Source organism: Macaca thibetana, chromosome 15 (assembly GCF_024542745.1).
Source record: "Macaca thibetana thibetana isolate TM-01 chromosome 15, ASM2454274v1, whole genome shotgun sequence".
NCBI lineage: Eukaryota > Metazoa > Chordata > Mammalia > Primates > Cercopithecidae > Macaca > Macaca thibetana.
In genome coordinates, this window is record NC_065592.1 from 81,812,837 (window position 1) to 81,831,771 (window position 18,935).

Here is an 18,935-nt window from a genome sequence, read left to right on the forward strand (position 1 = left end):
GACGCCTTCCACTCCTCTCTCTCTGCAGGAGCCTCCATCCTCTCATTCACTCAACAGGTATTTATGGAGCTCCAGGGAACCAGGCTGTGAACAAGGAGCTGAGGGTAGAATGCTGAGCAAGGAGCGGGGACACACAAATCACAAATTACAAACGCAAAGCCATCTTCCTCCTGGCTGCTGAACTGTGCCCAGGCCCCAGCAAGGAGGAGGAGCCAAGAGAAGGTGACTTTGAGACCAACAGGCACACGCCTGGTTTCTTAGAGGCTGCTATGAAGGATCCCTCATCCCTGATTATCGAACAGGCTCACGTGGCAGGTGGTTCACCATCCTGGGAATTCTTCATGAAAAGTTATTCATGACCATTGTTAAAGATGGTAATGGGCTGGGCACCATGGCTCACACCTGTAATTCCAGCACTTTGGGAGGCCGGGGCAGACAAATCACCTGAGGTCAGGAGTTCGAGATGAGCCTGGTCCACATGGTGAAACCCCATCTCTACTAAAGATACAAAAATTAGCCAGGTGTGATGATGGGCACCTGTAATCCCAGCTACTCAGGAGCCTGAGGCAGGAGAACTGCTTGAACCTAGGAGGTGGAGGTTGCAGTGAGCCGAGATTGTGCCATTGCACTCCAGCCTGGGCAACAGAGCGAGACTCCATCTCAAAAAAAAAAAAAAGATGGTAAGGAAGACTTATTCAAGCAGGAGCCACCACAGTGGGGTTCTGCAATAGGGGAGAAGGGTCAAACTCAACCCCAAACGTAGCAGGATAAGTGGAGATTTATATAGCCAAGGAGCAATGTTGGGGTCAGTGGATAGAAAAGTACTAAGAGGAAACATGAGGGCTGGGGCAATTCTTGATAGACCAACTCACTAGGATTCTTGTTGAAGGCAGGCCAGGGTGATAAGCTATCAGGGTAGGGAATGAGGAATGTGATCAGATATCAAGGATAGGAGATTTTTGCTAAACTGACTCAGCAGAATTCTTGCTAAAACTGAACTAAGAGTCCAAGAGTCAGAAAGAGGACTCAGGTAGGGTGCAATAGCTCATGCCCATAATTCCAACACTTTGAAAGCTAAGGTGGGGGGATCACTCGAGTCCAGAAGTTCAAAACCAGACTGGGTAACATGGTGAAACCCTATCTCGACAAAACAGTGTAAAAATTAGCCAGGCATGTTTGTAGTCCCAGCTACTCGGGAGGCTGAGGTTGGAGGATCACTTGAACCCAAGAGGTTGAGGCTGCAGTGAGCCATGATTGTACCACTGCACTCCCACCTGGGAGACAGAGTGAGACACTTTCTCAAAAATACAAAACAACAACAACAACAACAAACATCAAAAAAGAAAAAGAAAGATGACTCGGAGGAGCCCTACTCAAGTTTGGTCAAGGGGCAAGTTGGTCAGACTCCAAGGAGCACCTCTGTTTCTCAGTGGGAACTCTCATCACACTGTGTCCCTTGCCTCAGGCTTGTCACTGTCTAAAGAAAAATGCTGCTTTCATTCCAAGAGCTGGCAGGATCTCTGTGTTTTGCCCAAACAAAGAAGCTAGAGCCAAAATTCAGGATGATTCATCGTTCTTCTCTGGCAAAGTGGCTGTAGGTCCCAGGTCTATGGAGGCTTTCCCAGAATCTTTCAGACACTGTTCACGAATTCTGATCCAAAAGGAACATTTCATAGTGGGGGCAGGGCCACATATTAGGCAGAAAAGAATTCCAAGCAAGGAGAGTTGCTGGGATTATTCTGCTCTGGTCATGAGCTGTTTCTCCCGCCGCCCTGTATCTGCTTGGTGGAGGCAAGCAGGTGTTCAACAGTAATCATACACCAAAATATGAGAGATGTCAGGCACAGAGGCCTCTCGTCTCAGACGAGGAGACCAGCATCCAGAGTGGTAAACAGATTTGCTTGGTCTCATACGAGCTGCAAGTGTCAGCATGCCACAACTTTAGCCTGTGTCTTCTGCCTTCCATTACAGCCGACTGCTTGCTCTTCTCTAGACTGCCGAGGCAGGGAACTCTGGGGAGGCGAAAGAAACACACCACTGGAACTCACAGGGAGCTGAAATGGCAACACCAGTGTGTCACTTACAAACAGTGACAATGAGGCCAGGCACAGTGGCTTGCACCTGTAATCCCAGCACTTTGGGAGGCCAAGGTGAGAGGACTGCTTGAGCCCAAGAGCTTGAGACCAGCCTGAGCAATATAGTGAGACACTGTCTCCACAAAAAATAAAAAAGCCAGGCATGGTGGTGTATACCTGTGGTCTCAGCTACTTGGGAGGCTGAGGTGGGGGGGTCGCTTGAGCCCAGGAGGTTGAGATTGCAGTCATCTGTGATAGTGCCACTGCACCCCAGCCTGGGTGACAGAGCGAGACCCTGTCTCAAAAAAAAAAAAAAAAAAAAAAAAAATAATGACTAGCATTTATTGTGAGCCCTTCCAGAGCTGTCTTATTAACTTAAGATTAAGTTCAAGTAATCTTCGTAATAGTCTTCACAATTCTTTACCGATCTCTTATGACTCTACTTGATTTCTCTTGTTTAATTACATTTGGCGGACATCTCTAGTACAATGTTGAAGAGTAGTGGAAATAGAACATCCTTGTCATGTTCCTGATCTTAGAGGAAATGCCTCTGATGTTTCTCCATTAAATAAGATATTAGCTTTAGGACATAAATAAATACATAAGTAAATAAAATATAAAGATAGCATACCTCAGTTCCTGTGTTCTTGAGGGTTTTTGTTTTGTCCTAGTTGACTTTTCTTTGTTTCATGAAGGGGTATTGGATTTTGTCAAAGGCTCACTCAGTATCTCTGGAAATAATCAGATTATTTTTCCCCCTTAGGTTTATTAATGTGGACTATGGTATTAATGGATTTTGAATAGTGAACCAACCTTGAATTATTGAATAAATCCCATTAATTCATGGTGTATTATTTTCTTAATGTGATATTGGATTCTGTTTGCTAATATTTTATTTCAGAAAATTTCAATGCTATTTATTAATGATGCTGGTCTGTATATTTCTGTATACTCTTTATCTGGTTTGGGTATCAGTGTTTTATTAGATTCATAAAATGAATTGGGAACTTTTCCTTCTTTTTCAGTGCTCTGAAATATTTTAGAGAACACTGGTCTTTGGAGGCATGGTAGAATTTCCTGTCAAAGCCCTTGGTGCTTTTGGGTAGAATAGTTCCTTAATAAATTTCTCTATTTCTTCTATTAAAATTGGTCCATTTAAACTTTCCAACTCTAGTGAGGGTCAATTTTGGTAATTTTTATCTCCCCAGGAAATCCTCTATCTACTTCACCCAGTTTTTCAAATTCATTTGCATAGAAATTTGTCATCTCTTATAATTAAAAAAAATTATTTTGTTCCAATGGTTATCCCCCTTGCCATTTTAAATTTTATATATTTATGGTTTCCCCTCTTTTTTCTTGTTAGCTATTTTTTTTAAAAAAACTATTTTTATTTATTAATTATATCCACTGTTTATTCGCTTTCTCATTAATTTTTGCTTTTAGTTTTTTTTTTCTTTTTTGAGACAGGGTCTCACTTTGTCACCCACGCTGGAGTGCGGTCATGAGACCATGGCTCACTGCAGCCCTGACCTCCCCAGGCCCAGTGATCCTTCTACTTCAGCCTCCTGAGTAGCTGGGACTACAGGCACATGCCACCACGGCCAGCTAATATTTGTGTTTTTTGTAGAGATGGGGTTTCACTGTGTCGCCCAGGCTGGTCTGGAACTCATGGGCTCAAATAATCCTCCTACCTCAGCCTCCCAAAATGCTAGGATTGCAGATGTGAGCCACAGCGCCTGGCTGCCTTTAACTTTATTATTTTCTTTTTTGTGCTTTCTTTTGCTTTACTTTGTTGTTCTTTTTTTGGTGCTTTGAGCTGGAAATTGAATTCGTTTCATGTTAGTTTCTTACTTTGATAAAGTGTTTAGCGCAATGGATTTTCTTATCACTGCTTGAATTGAGTCCCATAGAATCAGATACATTTTCATTGTGATTAGGGACCCCCTTGGGAAAAAAAAAGAACACAAAATTAGGTACAGGGCATTGAAAGGGGCTAATTATGGGACAATCTATGATACTTGAATTTCAGTGGCTTCACAATAAATCCACCGTTGTTCAAGAATAAGGCTTTGGAGTTTACACCTGAGTTTTGGGTAAGTGGTTGGCATTTTTGAGATCGGCAGCAGTAAGAAAAGACTCTGAGACCATGAGTAACAGGAAAAAGGAACTGGAAAGAGAATGAACTATAATGTGTATCTTGTACCAGGCACTTGGCAGAATTAATCTCAATATAATCTTACCATATTGATAGTTTTACTATCACCAGTTGCAAATGATTAAAAGGAGTTTCTGGGTGTTAAGAAATGTGTTTCAGATCACACATGTGGTTAAGTGCGGCTACATCCAGCCCAGTCCAACCCTGAAGCCTATGTTTTCTTCACTACATGCACCATATTGCTGGTGCCAGAAAGGACTGGCTACAGTGCTCCTCCCATCTTCTTCCACAAGCCGTGAGCTGAGGAACTTCTTGTAGAAAGTCACCTGGAAAGACAAGTACCGGCAGTGTGGGATTACTTATTGCAGGGAATTTGACAAACCATGGTGACCAAATTATTAGTCATCTATTGCTGCGTAATGAATTATCCCCAAGTGACAAACATTTATTATGTCACAGGCTCTGAGAGTCAGAAATTCAGGAGCAGCTTACCTGGGTGCTTCTGGCTTAGGTTTTCTCATGAGGTTGACATCAAATGTTTGGCTAGAGCTACACTCATCTCAAGACTCAAGTGGGGCTGGAGGATCTGCTTCCAGGCTCGCTGATGCAGTTATGGATGGGCCTCAGTTTCTCACTGGTTACCAAGACTTCACCATGCAGAAATTCTCACCATGTAGACCTCACTATGTAGGCTTCTCCACAGGGCTGCTCATAACATGGCAGCTTGCTTCCCAGAGTGAGATGAGAGAGAGAGAGAGAGAGAGAGAGAGAGAGAGAGAGAGAGAGAGAGAGATAAACCAGAAAGCCCACCCAAGATGGAAGCCACAGTCCTTTTATAACATATCTTAGAAGTGATATAGCATCATTTATGTTTATTAGAAGCAAATCACTAGGTCCTACCCACACTCAAGGGGAGGGAAATTGAGCTGTACCTTTTGAAGGAAGGGGTATTTAAAATATGTATGGATGTTGATGAGGTTCAGGACACATATCTCAGTCTGTTTTGTGTTGCTATAACCGAATACCTGAGACTGGGTGATTCTTTTTTGGATAGAGTTTTGCTGTGTCACCTAGGTTGGAGTACAGTGGTGCATCTTGGCTCACTGCAGCCTCCACCACCTGGGTTCAGGTGATTCTCCTGCCTCAGCCTCCTGAGTAGTTAGGATTACAGGCACATTCCACCATGTCTGGCTAATTTTTGTATTTTTAGTAGAGACAGGGTTTCACCATGTTGGCCAGGCTGGTCTCGAACTCCTGACCTCAGGTGATCTGCCTGCCAAAGTGCTGGGATTACAGGAGTGAGCCACCATGCCCAGCCTGAGATTGGGTAATTTACATAGGAAAAAAGTTTATTTGGCTCACAGTTTTGGAGACTGAAGTCCAAGAGCATGGTGACAGCTTCTGGCAAAGACTTGTACTGTGTTGTTACATACAGAGAAGTGAACAGGGAAGTGGGCATGAGCAAAAAGAGGGCAAAACACGAGGGGTGGCCTTGCTTTATAACACCCTGCTCTCACAGGAACTAATCCAGTCCCTTGAGAGCAAGAACTCACCTCCATGAGCATTAACTCAGTCCTGAGAGAGCAGTGTTAATCCCTCCTAAAGACCTCATCACCTCTTAAAGACCCCACCTCCCAATACCATCACACTGGGACCAAGTTTCCAACACATGAATTCTGGGGAACACACTCAAACCACAAACCACAGCAACACACTACCCCAAAATATGCCACCTTGGCATTTGAGAAAACAGCAGAAGCAGGAAACTCACTTTCACCTTCTCCTCACTCTTCTCTCCTAAAGCAGGTCACAAAACCTTCATTCTAGAGGTTCCCTTCCTATACCCGAGGAAAGGAATGTCTTTATCTCCGAAGATGCCAGGACACAGAGAGCAACATGAACAACCAGGCCTTGCTTAAGTTTTCCTCAGTTTATTACCATTAGACCATAACTTCTTTGTCCAAACATACTTGTCAACACCTATCCACTACTTCATCATACTTAGCATAAAAATACATAATTTCTCTGTTCCTTTGGGTCTTCAGTTTTGAAGGCTTTCATGTCACATGAACTTTATATGTTAAATAAATTTGTACGCTTTTTCTCTTGTTAATCTATCTTTTGTTACAGGGTCCTCAACCATGAAGCTAGCCATGGGTGAAAAGAGGAATTTTTTCTCTCTCACAATGTGTTTTTAAACCCATCACAGTGATACTGGCTGCGTATGCAGACCTTTCAGAATTTATTCCTGCCATGAGATTTGTAATAAGGGGATTTTGCCTAGGCTAAAGCCATCCTCCAAATCCCATTCCTTGCTCTCCCTGTAAATCTAAGCCCCATCATGCCCTGTGGCATATAGAGAAGAGATCACCTTCATTCATGCCTGCATTCATTCACTCACTCAGCAAATATTCATCAAGTGACAATGAAATGTTGGGCATAGCCCCAGGTACTGGGGGTAAAGAAGTGGAAAAAGCACATGAAGTCTCTGCCCTCATAGAGCTGATATTTGAATGGGAGGAGTCAGACAATGAATAAAAAGATAATTGAAGTAACAGCAATGGTAATAAGGGCTATGAAGAAAAATAATGGATAGGAGGTGATGGGCACTGCTACCTTAGAGTGATCATGGTAGGTCCTCTGCACTGTGTTGGAGGAGGTGCTCAGAGAAATCCCCTTTGATGAGGTGACATTTTAGCAGAAATTTGAATGAAATGAGAGTCAGCCACAGGGATATTGGGAGAAAGTACAGCAGGGACAAAGGTCCTGAGGCAGGAGTGTTCTTGGTGTGTGTTCAGGGAGTAGCGTGGTTGGAATGAAGTGAGCAAAGGAATGATGAATAGGAAATGAGATCAGAGAGGTAGCCAGGCATCAGATCAGGGCTTTGCAAGGTCCTAGGTTTAGTCCAGTGTGATGGAACTCACTTGGAGGGTTTTGAGCAGAGGAAAGATGCAATCTGACTTCATCGTGTTATTGGGGTCACTCTGATTGCTAAATGAGGGATGGGATGGGGGAGAAGAGAGGAAACGGGGCCAGTTAGGGGACTGCTACAGTCATTCAGGTAAAGAAGGTAGTGGCTTGTTCTGAGGAGAACACAGTGGAGGTCATGAGACATGGTCAGATTTGGATGTGATACCTCCCACATTGCTGTTTCCGGGAAGTAGTGCTGATGACTTAAAACAAGGATGTTTCTGCTACTTTTGTATGTTTCTAGCTAACTGGTGGTCATTCTTTTAACAAAATCCCATGTTATGTACTATGTTCCAGGTGCTATCCTGGCGTAATGGGTAAAGAAGCGAACCAGACACCGTCCTACTCTCATGACAATCACAGAACAGCAGAGAAGAGAGGCAGAGCAGATACATCACATTCCAATGTGCTAAATACTGGAAAAAATACTAGAGGCATCACAAAGCAGCAAGTCATTCACCCCATGAGCAGGCAGGAAGACTGAATAGGATTTGCATGGGCAGGAATGGGGTGGCAGGTGTTACAGGTGCAGGATAAAGCTATCCGTGTCCGGGAGCAGTGAGGGGCCACAGATGAGGCAAGACAAAAGTTAGAACCAGGCTTGCAAAGACCCTGGAATGCCAAGCTAAATCCATTAGACTTTACTCTTGGAGGCACATGAAGAGGCACTGAGTAAGCCCAGTGACAGCAGAGAGTATGAGCTGGAGTGGAAAAAACTGGAAATATGAACTCCTTTTGTGATGCTATTGTTAATACCATTAGGAAAGATTTAGGAGGGGTGGAGCAAGATGGCTGAATAGGAACAGCTCCAGTCTCCAACTCCCAGCGCGAGCGACACAGAAGACAGGTGATTTCTGCATTTTCAACTGAGGTACTGGGTTCATCTCACTAGGGAGCGCAGGATAATCGGTGCTGGTCAGCTGCTGCAGCCCATCCAGCGAGAGCTGAAGCAGGGCGAGGCATCGCCTCACCTGGGAAACACAAGTGGGAAGGGAATCCCTTTTCCTAGCTAGGGGAACTGAGACATACAACACCTGGAAAATCGGGTAACTCCCACCCCAATACTGTGCTTTACCAAGGATCTTAGCAAACGGGCACACCAGGAGATTATATCCCACACCTGGCCGGGAGGGTCCCATGCCCACGGAGCCGCCCTCATTGCTAGCACAGCAGTCTGCGATCTACCGGCAAGGCAGCAGTGAGGCTGGGGGAGGGGCGCCTGCCATTGCTGAGGCTTAAGTAGGTAAACAAAGCCACTGGGAAGCTCGAACTGGGTGGAGCTCACAACAGCTCAAGGAGTCCTGCCTGTCTCTGTAGACTCCACCTCTGGGGACAGGGCACAGCTAAACAACAACAACAAAACAAAAAAGCAGCTGAAACCTCTGCAGGCATAAACGACTCTGTCTGACAGCTTTGAAGAGAGCAGTGGATCTCCCAACACAGAGGTTGAGATCTGAGAACGGACAGACTGCCTGCTCAAGTGGGTCCCTGACCCCTGAGTAGCCTAACTGGGAGACATCCCCCACTAGGGGCAGACCGACACCCCACACCTCACACGGTGGAGTACACCCCTGAGCTTCCAAAGCAAGAATCAGACAGGTAAACTCGCTGTTCAGCAATATTCTATCTTCTGCAGCCTCTGCTGCTGATACCCAGGCAAACAGGGTCTGGAGTGGACCTCAAGCAATCTCCAACAGACCTACAGCTGAGGGTCCTGACTGTTAGAAGGAAAACTAACAAACAGGAAGGACACCCACACTAAAACCCCATCAGTACATCACCATTATCAAAGACCAGAGGCAGATAAAACCACATAGATGGGGAAAAAGCAGGGCAGAAAAGCTGGAAATTCAAAAAATAAGAGCGCATCTCCCCCTGCAAAGGAACGCAGCTCATCGCCAGCAACGGATCAAAGCTGGACGGAGAATGACTTTGATGAGATGAGAGAAGAAGCCTCCAGTCCATCAAACTTCTCAGAGCTAAAGGAGGAATTACGTACCCAGCACAAAGAAACTAAAAATCTTGAAAAAAGAGTGGAAGAATTGATAACTAGAATAATTAATGCAGAGAAGGCCATAAACGAACTGACAGAGATGAAAACCATGACATGAGAAATACGTGACAAATGCACAAGCTTCAGTAACCGACTCAATCAACTGGAAGAAAGAGTATCAGCGATTGAGGATCAAATGAATGAAATGAAGCGAGAAGAGAAATCTAAAGAAAAAAGAAGAAAAAGAAATGAACAAAGCCTGCAAGAAGTATGGGATTATGTAAAAAGACCAAATCTACGTCTGATTGGGGTGCCTGAAAGTGAGGGGGAAAATGGAACCAAGTTGGAAAACACTCTTCAGGATATCATCCAGGAGAACTTCCCCAACCTAGTAGGGCAGGCCAACATTCAAATCCAGGAAATACAGAGAACACCACAAAGATACTCCTCGAGAAGAGCAACTCCAAGACACATAATTGCCGGATTCACCAAAGTTGAAATGAAGGAAAAAATCTTAAGGGCAGCCAGAGAGAAAGGTCGGGTTACCCACAAAGGGAAGCCCATCAGACTAACAGCAGATCTCTCGGCAGAAACTCTACAAGCCAGAAGAGAGTGGGGGCCAATATTCAACATTCTTAAAGAAAAGAATTTTAAACCCAGAATTTCATATCCAGCCAAACTAAGTTTCATAAGTGAAGGAGAAATAAAATCCTTTACAGAGAAGCAAATGCTTAGAGATTTTGTCACCACCAGGCCTGCCTTATAAGAGACCCTGAAGGAAGCACTAAACATGGAAAGGAACAACCGGTACCAGCCATTGCAAAAACATGCCAAAATGTAAAGACCATCGAGGCTAGGAAGAAACTGCATCAACTAACAAGCAAAATAACCAGTTAATATCATAATGGCAGGATCAAGTTCACACATAACAATATTAACCTTAAATGTAAATGGACTAAATGCTCCAATTAAAAGACACAGACTGGCAAATTGGATAAAGAGTCAAGACCCATCAGTTTGCTGTATTCAGGAGACCCATCTCACATGCAGAGACATACATAGGCTCAAAATAAAGGGATGGAAGAAGATCCACCAAGCAAATGGAGAACAAAAGAAAGCAGGGGTTGCAATACTAGTCTCTGATAAAACAGACTTTAAACCATCAAAGATCAAAAGAGACAAAGAAGGCCATTACATAATGGTAAAGGGATCAATTCAACAGGAAGAGCTAACTATCCTAAATATATATGCACCCAATACAGGAGCACCCAGATTCATAAAGCAAGTCCTTAGAGACTTACAAAGAGACTTAGACTCCCATACAATAATAATGGGAGATTTCAACACTCCACTGTCAACATTAGACAGATCAACGAGACAGAAAGTTAACAAGGATATCCAGGAATTGAACTCATCTCTGCAGCAAGCAGACCTAATAGACATCTACAGAACTCTCCACCCCAAATCAACAGAATATACATTCTACTCAGCACCACATCACACTTATTCCAAAATTGACCACATAATTGGAAGTAAAGCACTCCTCAGCAAATGTACAAGAACAGAAATTATAACAAACTGTCTCTCAGACCACAGTGCAATCAAACTAGAACTCAGAACTAAGAAACTCAATCAAAACCGCTCAACTACATGGAAACTGAATAACCTGCTCCTGGATGACTACTGGGTACATAATGAAATGAAGGCAGAAATAAAGATGTTCTTTGAAACCAATGAGAACAAAGATACAACATACCAGAATCTCTGGGACACATTTAAAGCAGTGTGTAGAGGGAAATTTATAGCACTAAATGCCCACAAGAGAAAGCTGGAAAGATCTAAAATTGACACTCTAACATCATAAAAGAACTAGAGAAGCAAGAGCAAACAAATTCAGAAGCTAGCAGAAGGCAAGAAATAACTAAGATCAGAGCAGAACTGAAGGAGATAGAGACACAAAAAACCCTCCAAAAAAATCAATGAATCCAGGAGTTGGTTTTTTTGAAAAGATCAACAAAATTGATAGACCGCTAGCAAGACTAATAAAGAAGAAAAGAGAGAAGAATCAAATAGATGCAATAAAAAATGATAAAGGGGATAACACCACTGACCCCACAGAAATACAAACTACCATCAGAGAATACTATAAACACCTCTACGCAAATAAACTAGAAAATCTAGAAGAAATGGATAATTTCCTGGACACTTACACTCTCCCAAGACTAAACCAGGAAGAAGCTGAATTCCTGAATAGACCAATAGCAGGCTCTGAAATTGAGGCAATAATTAATAGCCTACCAACCAAAAAAAGTCCAGGACCAGATGGATTCACAGCTGAATTCTACTAGAGGTACAAGGAGGAGCTGGTACCATTCCTTCTGAAACTATTCCAATCAATAGAAAAAGAGGGAATCCTCCCTAACTCATTTTATGAGGCCAACATCATCCTGATACCAAAGCCTGGCAGAGACACAACAGAAAAAGAGAATTTTAGACCAATATCCCTGATGAACATCGATGCAAAAATCCTCAATAAAATACTGGCAAACCAGATCCAGCAGCACATCAAAAAGCTTATCCACCATGATCAAGTGGGCTTCATCCCTGGGATGCAAGGCTGGTTCAACATATGCAAATCAATAAACGTAATCCAGCATATAAACAGAACCAAAGACAAAAACCACATGATTATCTCAATTGATGCAGAAAAGGCCTTTGACAAAATTCAACAGCCCTTCATGCTAAAAACGCTCAATAAATTTGGTATTGATGGAACGTATCTCAAAATAATAAGAGCTATTTATGACAAACCCACAGCCAATATCATACTGAATGGGCAAAAACTGGAAAAATTCCCTTTGAAAACTGGCACAAGACAGGGATGCCCTCTCTCACCACTCTTATTCAACATAGTGTTGTAAGTTCTGGCTAGGGCAATCAGGCAAGAGAAAGAAATAAAGGGTATTCAGTTAGGAAAAGAAGAAGTCAAATTGTCCCTGTTTGCAGATGACATGATTGTATATTTAGAAAACCCCATTGTCTCAGTCAAAATCTCCTTAAGCTGATAAGCAACTTCAGCAAAGTCTCAGAATACAAAATAAATGTGCAAAAATCACAAGCATTCTTATACACCAGTAACAGACAAACAGAGAGCCAAATCATGAATGAACTTCCATTCACAATTGCTTCAAAGAGAATAAAATACCTAGGAATCCAACTTATAAGGGATGTAAAGGACCTCTTCAAGGAGAACTACAAACCACTGCTCAGTGAAATAAAAGAGGACACAAACAAATGGAAGAACATACCATGCTCATGAATAGGAAGAATCAATATCGTGAAAATGGCCATACTGCCCAAGGTAATTTATAGATTCAATGCCATCCCCATCAAGCTACCAATGAGTTTCTTCACAGAATTGGAAAAAAACTGCTTTAAAGTTCATATGGAACCAAAAAAGAGCCCGCATTGCCAAGACAATCCTAAGTCAAAAGAACAAAGCTGGAGGCATCACGCTACCTGACTTCAAACTATACTACAAGGCTACAGTAACCAAAACAGCATGGTACTGGTACCAAAACAGAGATATAGACCAATGGAACACAACAGAGTCCTCAGAAATAATACCACACATCTACAGCCATCTGATCTTTGACAAACCTGACAAAAACAAGAAATGGGGAAAGGATTCCCTATTTAATAAATGATGCTGGGAAAATTGGCTAGCCATAAGTAGAAAGCTGAAACTGGATCCTTTCCTTACTCCTTATACAAAAATTAATTCAAGATGGATTAGAGACTTAAATGTAAGACCTAATACCATAAAAACCCTAGAAGAAAACCTAGGTAATACCATTCAGGACATAGGCATGGGCAAGGACTTCATGTCTAAAACACCAAAAGCAATGGCAACAAAAGCCAAAATTGACAAATGGGATCTAATTAAACTAAAGAGCTTCTGCACAGCAAAAGAAACTACCATCAGAGTGAACAGGCAACCTACAGAATGGGAGAAAATGTTTGCAATCTACTCATCTGACAAAGGGCTAATATCCAGAGCCTACAAAGAATTCAAACAAATTTACAAGAAAAAAACAAACAACCCCATTGAAAAGTGGGCAAAGGATATGAACAGACAGTTCTCAAAAGAAGACATTCATACAGCCAACAGACACATGAAAAAATGCTCATCATCACTGGCCATCAGAGAAATGCAAATCAAAACCACAATGAGATACCATCACACCAGTTAGAATGGCAATCATTAAAAAGTCAGGAAACAACAGGTGCTGGAGAGGATGTGGAGAAACAGGAACACTTTTACACTGTTGGTGGGACCGTAATCTAGTTCAACCATTATGGAAAACAGTATGGCGATTCCTCAAGGATCTAGAACTAGAAGTACCATATGACCCAGCCATCCCATTACTGGGTATATACCCAAAGGATTATAAATCATGCTGCTGTAAAGACACATGCACACGTATGTTTATTGCGGCACTATTCACAATAGCAAAGACTTGGAATCAACCCAAATGTCCATCAGTGACGGGCTGGATTAAGAAAATGTGGCACATGTACACCATGGAATACTATGCAGCCATAAAAAAGGATGAGTTTGTGCCCTTTGTAGGGACATGGATGCAGCTGGAAACCATCATTCTCAGCAAACTATCGCAAGAACAGAAAACCAAACACCGCATGTTCTCACTCATAGGTGGGAACTGAACAATGAGATCACTTGGACTCAGGAAGGGGAACATCACACACTAGGGCCTATCATGGGGAGGGGGGAGGGGGGAGGGATTGCACTGGGAGTTATACCTGATATAAATGACGAGTTGATGGGTGCTGGCGAGTTGATGGGTGCAGCACACCAACATGGCACAAGTATACATATGTAACAAACCTGCACGTTATGCACATGTACCCTAGAACTTAAAGTATAATAATAATAATAATGATAGGAAAAAAAAGGAAAGATTTAGGATTTAAAATAGCAAGAAAAAAATGGAAGTAGGCCTAATACCCAGTAAGAAGAATAAATTATTTTGCATTAACATTTTAAATCGTTGTATATAAGCAAAAATTAGCTGGGAGTGGTGGCACAAGCCTGTAATCCCAGCTACTCGAGAGGCTGAGGCACGAGAATCGCTTGAACCCAGGAGGTGGAGGTTGCAGTGAGCCAAGATTGTGCCACTGCACTCCAGCCTGGACCACAGAGTGAGACTTGGTCTCAAAAAAACAAACAAACAAACAAAAAACTGTATATAAGATAGCATAATATATTGCTATTAAAAATGTTTTTAGGCCAGGTGTGGTGGCTCATGCCTGTAATCCCAGCACTTTGGGAGGCCAAGGTGGGTGGATCACTTGAGGTCAGGAGTTTGAGACCAGCCTGGCCAACATGATGAAACCCCGTCTCTACTAAAAATACAAAAATTAGTCAGGCATAGTGGCAGATGCCTGGGAAATACACATGATCCACACAGTTTAAATGGAAATATATTGAAAGACCACAGTGATTCTCTCCGGATATTGAAATTATATGTAAAGATTGACGTTTGGTTCTGACTATGTCTCATGATCTCCACTGTGTCCTCCTCAGAACAAGCCACCACCTTCTTTACTCAAAGATTGCTTTTTCCCTTTTTACCACGTTTCTAAATTTTTGTCAATTTTCATGTGAATATGCGTTTGTTTTACAGTCAGAAAAATTGTTTCTAAATCAAGATAGAAAATTGATTTAAAATAAGGATCTGCCCAATATGATGGAGAACGGTGGCCTGAAGAAGCCGATTTCGAGCAGAGGACTAACTACTTTGGAAGCAGGGGGCAGAACTTGCTCTCTGATTGGGTGTGAGAGAGACGCAAGAGTCAAAGTTCAATTTAGCCTCACCTCTTCAGCCCTCCTCACCCCTTAACAGCCCAAGCGGTCCTGTTAAAACAAGTCAGATCACATCCTCCTCTGCTCACTGCCCCCCAGTGGCTCCCATCTTGCTTAGCATAAACACCAGTATCCTTAGAGTCACTTCATAGCATCAACTTTCCCACCCTTCCTAGGGTTCTCTCTCAGTTCAGGGCCTCTTCCCCTCTCCCTCTCAACCTCCCTCCCTCTGCTCTCACTTCCTGGACCAGGCCTAGGAGTTCTTGCCTCGGGACCTTTGTACCTGCCAGCTGCCTGCCTGTATTGCCCTCTCAACTCCTTCAAGTCTTGACTCCAATATACCCTTTTCAGTGAGGCCTTTTCTGGCCACCCTCTCCAAATAATCCCTCCAGAACTCTTTCTTTTCCCTGCTTATTTTTTTTCTCTTTGCACACTCCACAACTTAATACAACGATCTCTTTTACTTATTTAACTTGATTTTTTGTCTCCCTCGCTGGAATATAAGTAGCAGGAAAGCAGAGATTTTGTTCAGTGAGGTCTTCTCAGCTCCCGGCACAGAATTAACCTCAGTCAGATGTTTGCTGACTGACTGAATGACCATAATCTAAGAACCCAAACATTCTATTTACCACAAAAAGACCATCAGATTTACTCATCGCTTAGTGAAAGGCATGTATTTGATGGCTAGACTTCTTTGAATAGTAAACTCTCTTGGTACATTTTCACATTATTTTTTGGTTACTTTGTTTTCGGGGACAGCATAATTTAGAGACTAGAAATTGCGGGGAGGTGGTGGTAACCGGGTTCCGGTCTCCGGCCGACAGGAGGATGGGGGCCACTAGGGCCGTCAGATCTCGCCGTGAAGGTGCCGCGCTTGGCTAGATGGTTCCAGCGCGGTTCCCACCTCCTGGGGCGCTGGGGGGCGGCGCTACTCACCGGGCGCTGGCTGCTCCCGTGGTGGTTTATGGCCTGTGTGGCCTGGACGTTGTCCATGACGTTATCATTGTCCAAGACATTCTCCTAGCCGCCGTGGCAGTTCCGGTTCTGTTGGCAAAGGCGCGGGTCCAAGGGGCGCAGACCGTTTTCCCCTGGGGGCTTCTGGGGATCCAGCGCCCACCGGAGAGGCGGCTGCAGGCTGACTCCACGCGCCACTCGGGCGAGCTGTGCTCGTGTCTCCCTGGGCCCTCCCTGCTTCTGGTGCCGGCCGCGAAAAACGCGTCCCAGGCCGGGAAAAACGCGACCCCCATCGGATTGGTTGGGACCTCCAGGATCCCAGCTAGTGGGAGCCGCTGTGCTGGAGGGAACGTTCTGGAACGCAGGGTGGGGTCGGTGGACGCTTCCCTCTCTGCCTCTGGGCTCTAGCCTCATGTCTCCTCCCTGCCTAATTAATTTTCGAATGGAAATAACCTGAGGAGTAAAGCAGCAGAAGCAGGCGTCTTATTCCACGCCCACCCTCGCCTACTGTAGATCAGCCGAGAGACCACAGCTTTCTCTATTACTAAAGGGAACTGAGGATGGAGGGGGAAGGGGACTGGGAAGTCCCGGGGGAGGGAATCTAGACCATTCCAGGCCCCAGACTCCTTTCCCGGCAGGGCCGACGTCCTGGCCGATGTTCAATAAGGGGCTTATTGAAATCGTTGCTGTATTCCCCCGCGGCCCACCAGGTGGCTGTAGCGGGTCACACATTGGGCTGGAGAAGGCAAGGAGAGCCAAGGCCAGAGAAACTCCTCGTCCACCTCCAAGCAGGGCGAGTCCCAGTAGCCTGTGGGGACGCCAGACTAGGACGTGGGCCACCGAGACTTCTAGAATCATCGTGGCTAACAGCCATGGAACGATCGACACGCGCCTTGCATCCGCAGCTCCCAGCACCGTGGCTGGCACCAAGCAGTGCTCCGAAGCTCCTTTCTTGGAAGGAAGGCTGAAGGGTGAGAATGCAAGCGAGCAATGAACAGCAGTTTCCAGCTGCCATCACCCAGAGCTCTTCTTTAGTCAAGAGTGAAATAAAATAGAATAAAATGAAACTGAAAATGGACTTGCTCCCTTGGGCCCCACGTCTAACTCTAGCCTACCTTTCCTGTCAAACTGTGGGTTGGCTGTGCTCCCCACGGCCAAATCATCCCTCTCCCTGCCCCCTGCTCCCAGGTGCAAGCCAGCAGACCAGCAACAACGTGTGTGAGCTGCGCCTGCCCCTGGCTCTGCGGGGACCCACAGTGCATTTTGGCTGATGCTTCCTATCTGCCCTCCAAATCTCACCTAAACCTCTCCTACAGCCCTCATTTGGAATCATACAGGGAGGGAAGTCTGGAAAACAAAGTTCTAGCCTAGTTAAGTTGACTTGATGGAATGCCACCATGCTTGCTTGATGCTTCTGTGCTAGGCGGGGATCTCCTCGCCCTGTTGTTCCAGGTTTCATTGCCTCTGCATGGAAAGCTGTTTTTCAACCTTGGGACCTGGAAAGCTCCTGTAGCATATTCAAAACCCTGCACGGATCTCACTTGCTCTGAGAAGAACTCCCGGACCCTTCCCCTCCAGGACTAGTTCTGTACCTTGTACGCAATGACTGTGTCTACTGCACATGCTAAATGCTCAAGGACAGAGTCACTAATGGTTAGAACAACTGAGCCAAGCTGTGCCCATTGCATAGGTGAAGAACTGGAGGCACAGAGTGGTTGAGTAGCTTGCCAAGATCACACAGTGACAATCGGTAGGAAAGCTATAATTTGAACCCCGGTCTGTGACTCCTCTTCTAATTATAACCCACAGTGACTAGAAAGTCAAGGAAGATTTGGCTCCTGCCCATAAGAAACTGCAATTAGCGGAGGGGAAAGAGGTGGTTAAGGTAGTAAGCAGCTGGTCAGTTGTGCTATGTCTGAGATTGACAATAGGAGCAGAATGTGGCGTGGGCCCTGGAGAAGGGCGTCCAGGGTAGGAATGAGGTTGTTTCCTGATTCCCACCTCCCACTTCCTGCAGTGGTAGCCTCAGCCTTCTAGGAATGGTTTCTACCCAGCTGGAGGAAGGGACTAGGAGGCAGCAGTTATCTATGCTGCTTGCCGCGCCACTGTCACAAAGACTCTGGAGCTGGCCTGAGAACTGGGGTCACAGCAGTGCGCTCAGCCTGTCTCCAGGGCCTCTTGCGTCTGGCGGGTAGGAAGATGAGGTCTGCGCTGTTGTCTGTCAGCAGCTGGGATCATACAAAGGAGCATTCGCCTGGGAGCCAGGGAGTGAGGTTCTAGCTGTCCGCTCATTGTGTAGTCTCCAGCAAGTCCTACCCCTGTTGGGGTCTTTAGTTTCCTTATCTGGAAAACAAGGGGCCTGGGATGGGTGGCCAAGGCTCCTCCTTCACTCAATCGCCTGGGAATCTTGGCAGTTATCTGGATTTGGCACTTCTCATGTAATTCCACCAGAGGGCGCTAAATCATAGCTCTTACCAACTTGGTTCCTGAAGCGGGTGTCTAGTGGGGAGGGCTCAGAGGAGTTGGAGTGTGAGTTGACTGTGATAAAGTTGTGTGGAAGCAATTAGCAATTAAGTGTACGTGTGTGTGTGTGAGAGAGAGAGAGAGAGAGAGAGTGTGTGTGTGTGTGTGTGTGTGTGTGTGTGTGTGTGTGTGTGTGTGTGTGTTTAGAGCACCAAAGCTCCTATAACCACCTATATCTCCCACCACCACCCTCTGCCTTCTGGCGGCATCTTCAGCCACTTGAATTCTCCTTTCTTAGCTCCTAGGGCCACCTCCATGCCCTGCCCGAAAGGCCTGGCCTCAGGGCCTTTGTCCTTGCTGTCCCTTTAGCTTGGAACACGCATCCCTAAGGCATCCACAGGGCCCTCCCTCACTTCTTCTTCTTGAGGCCTTCCTAAC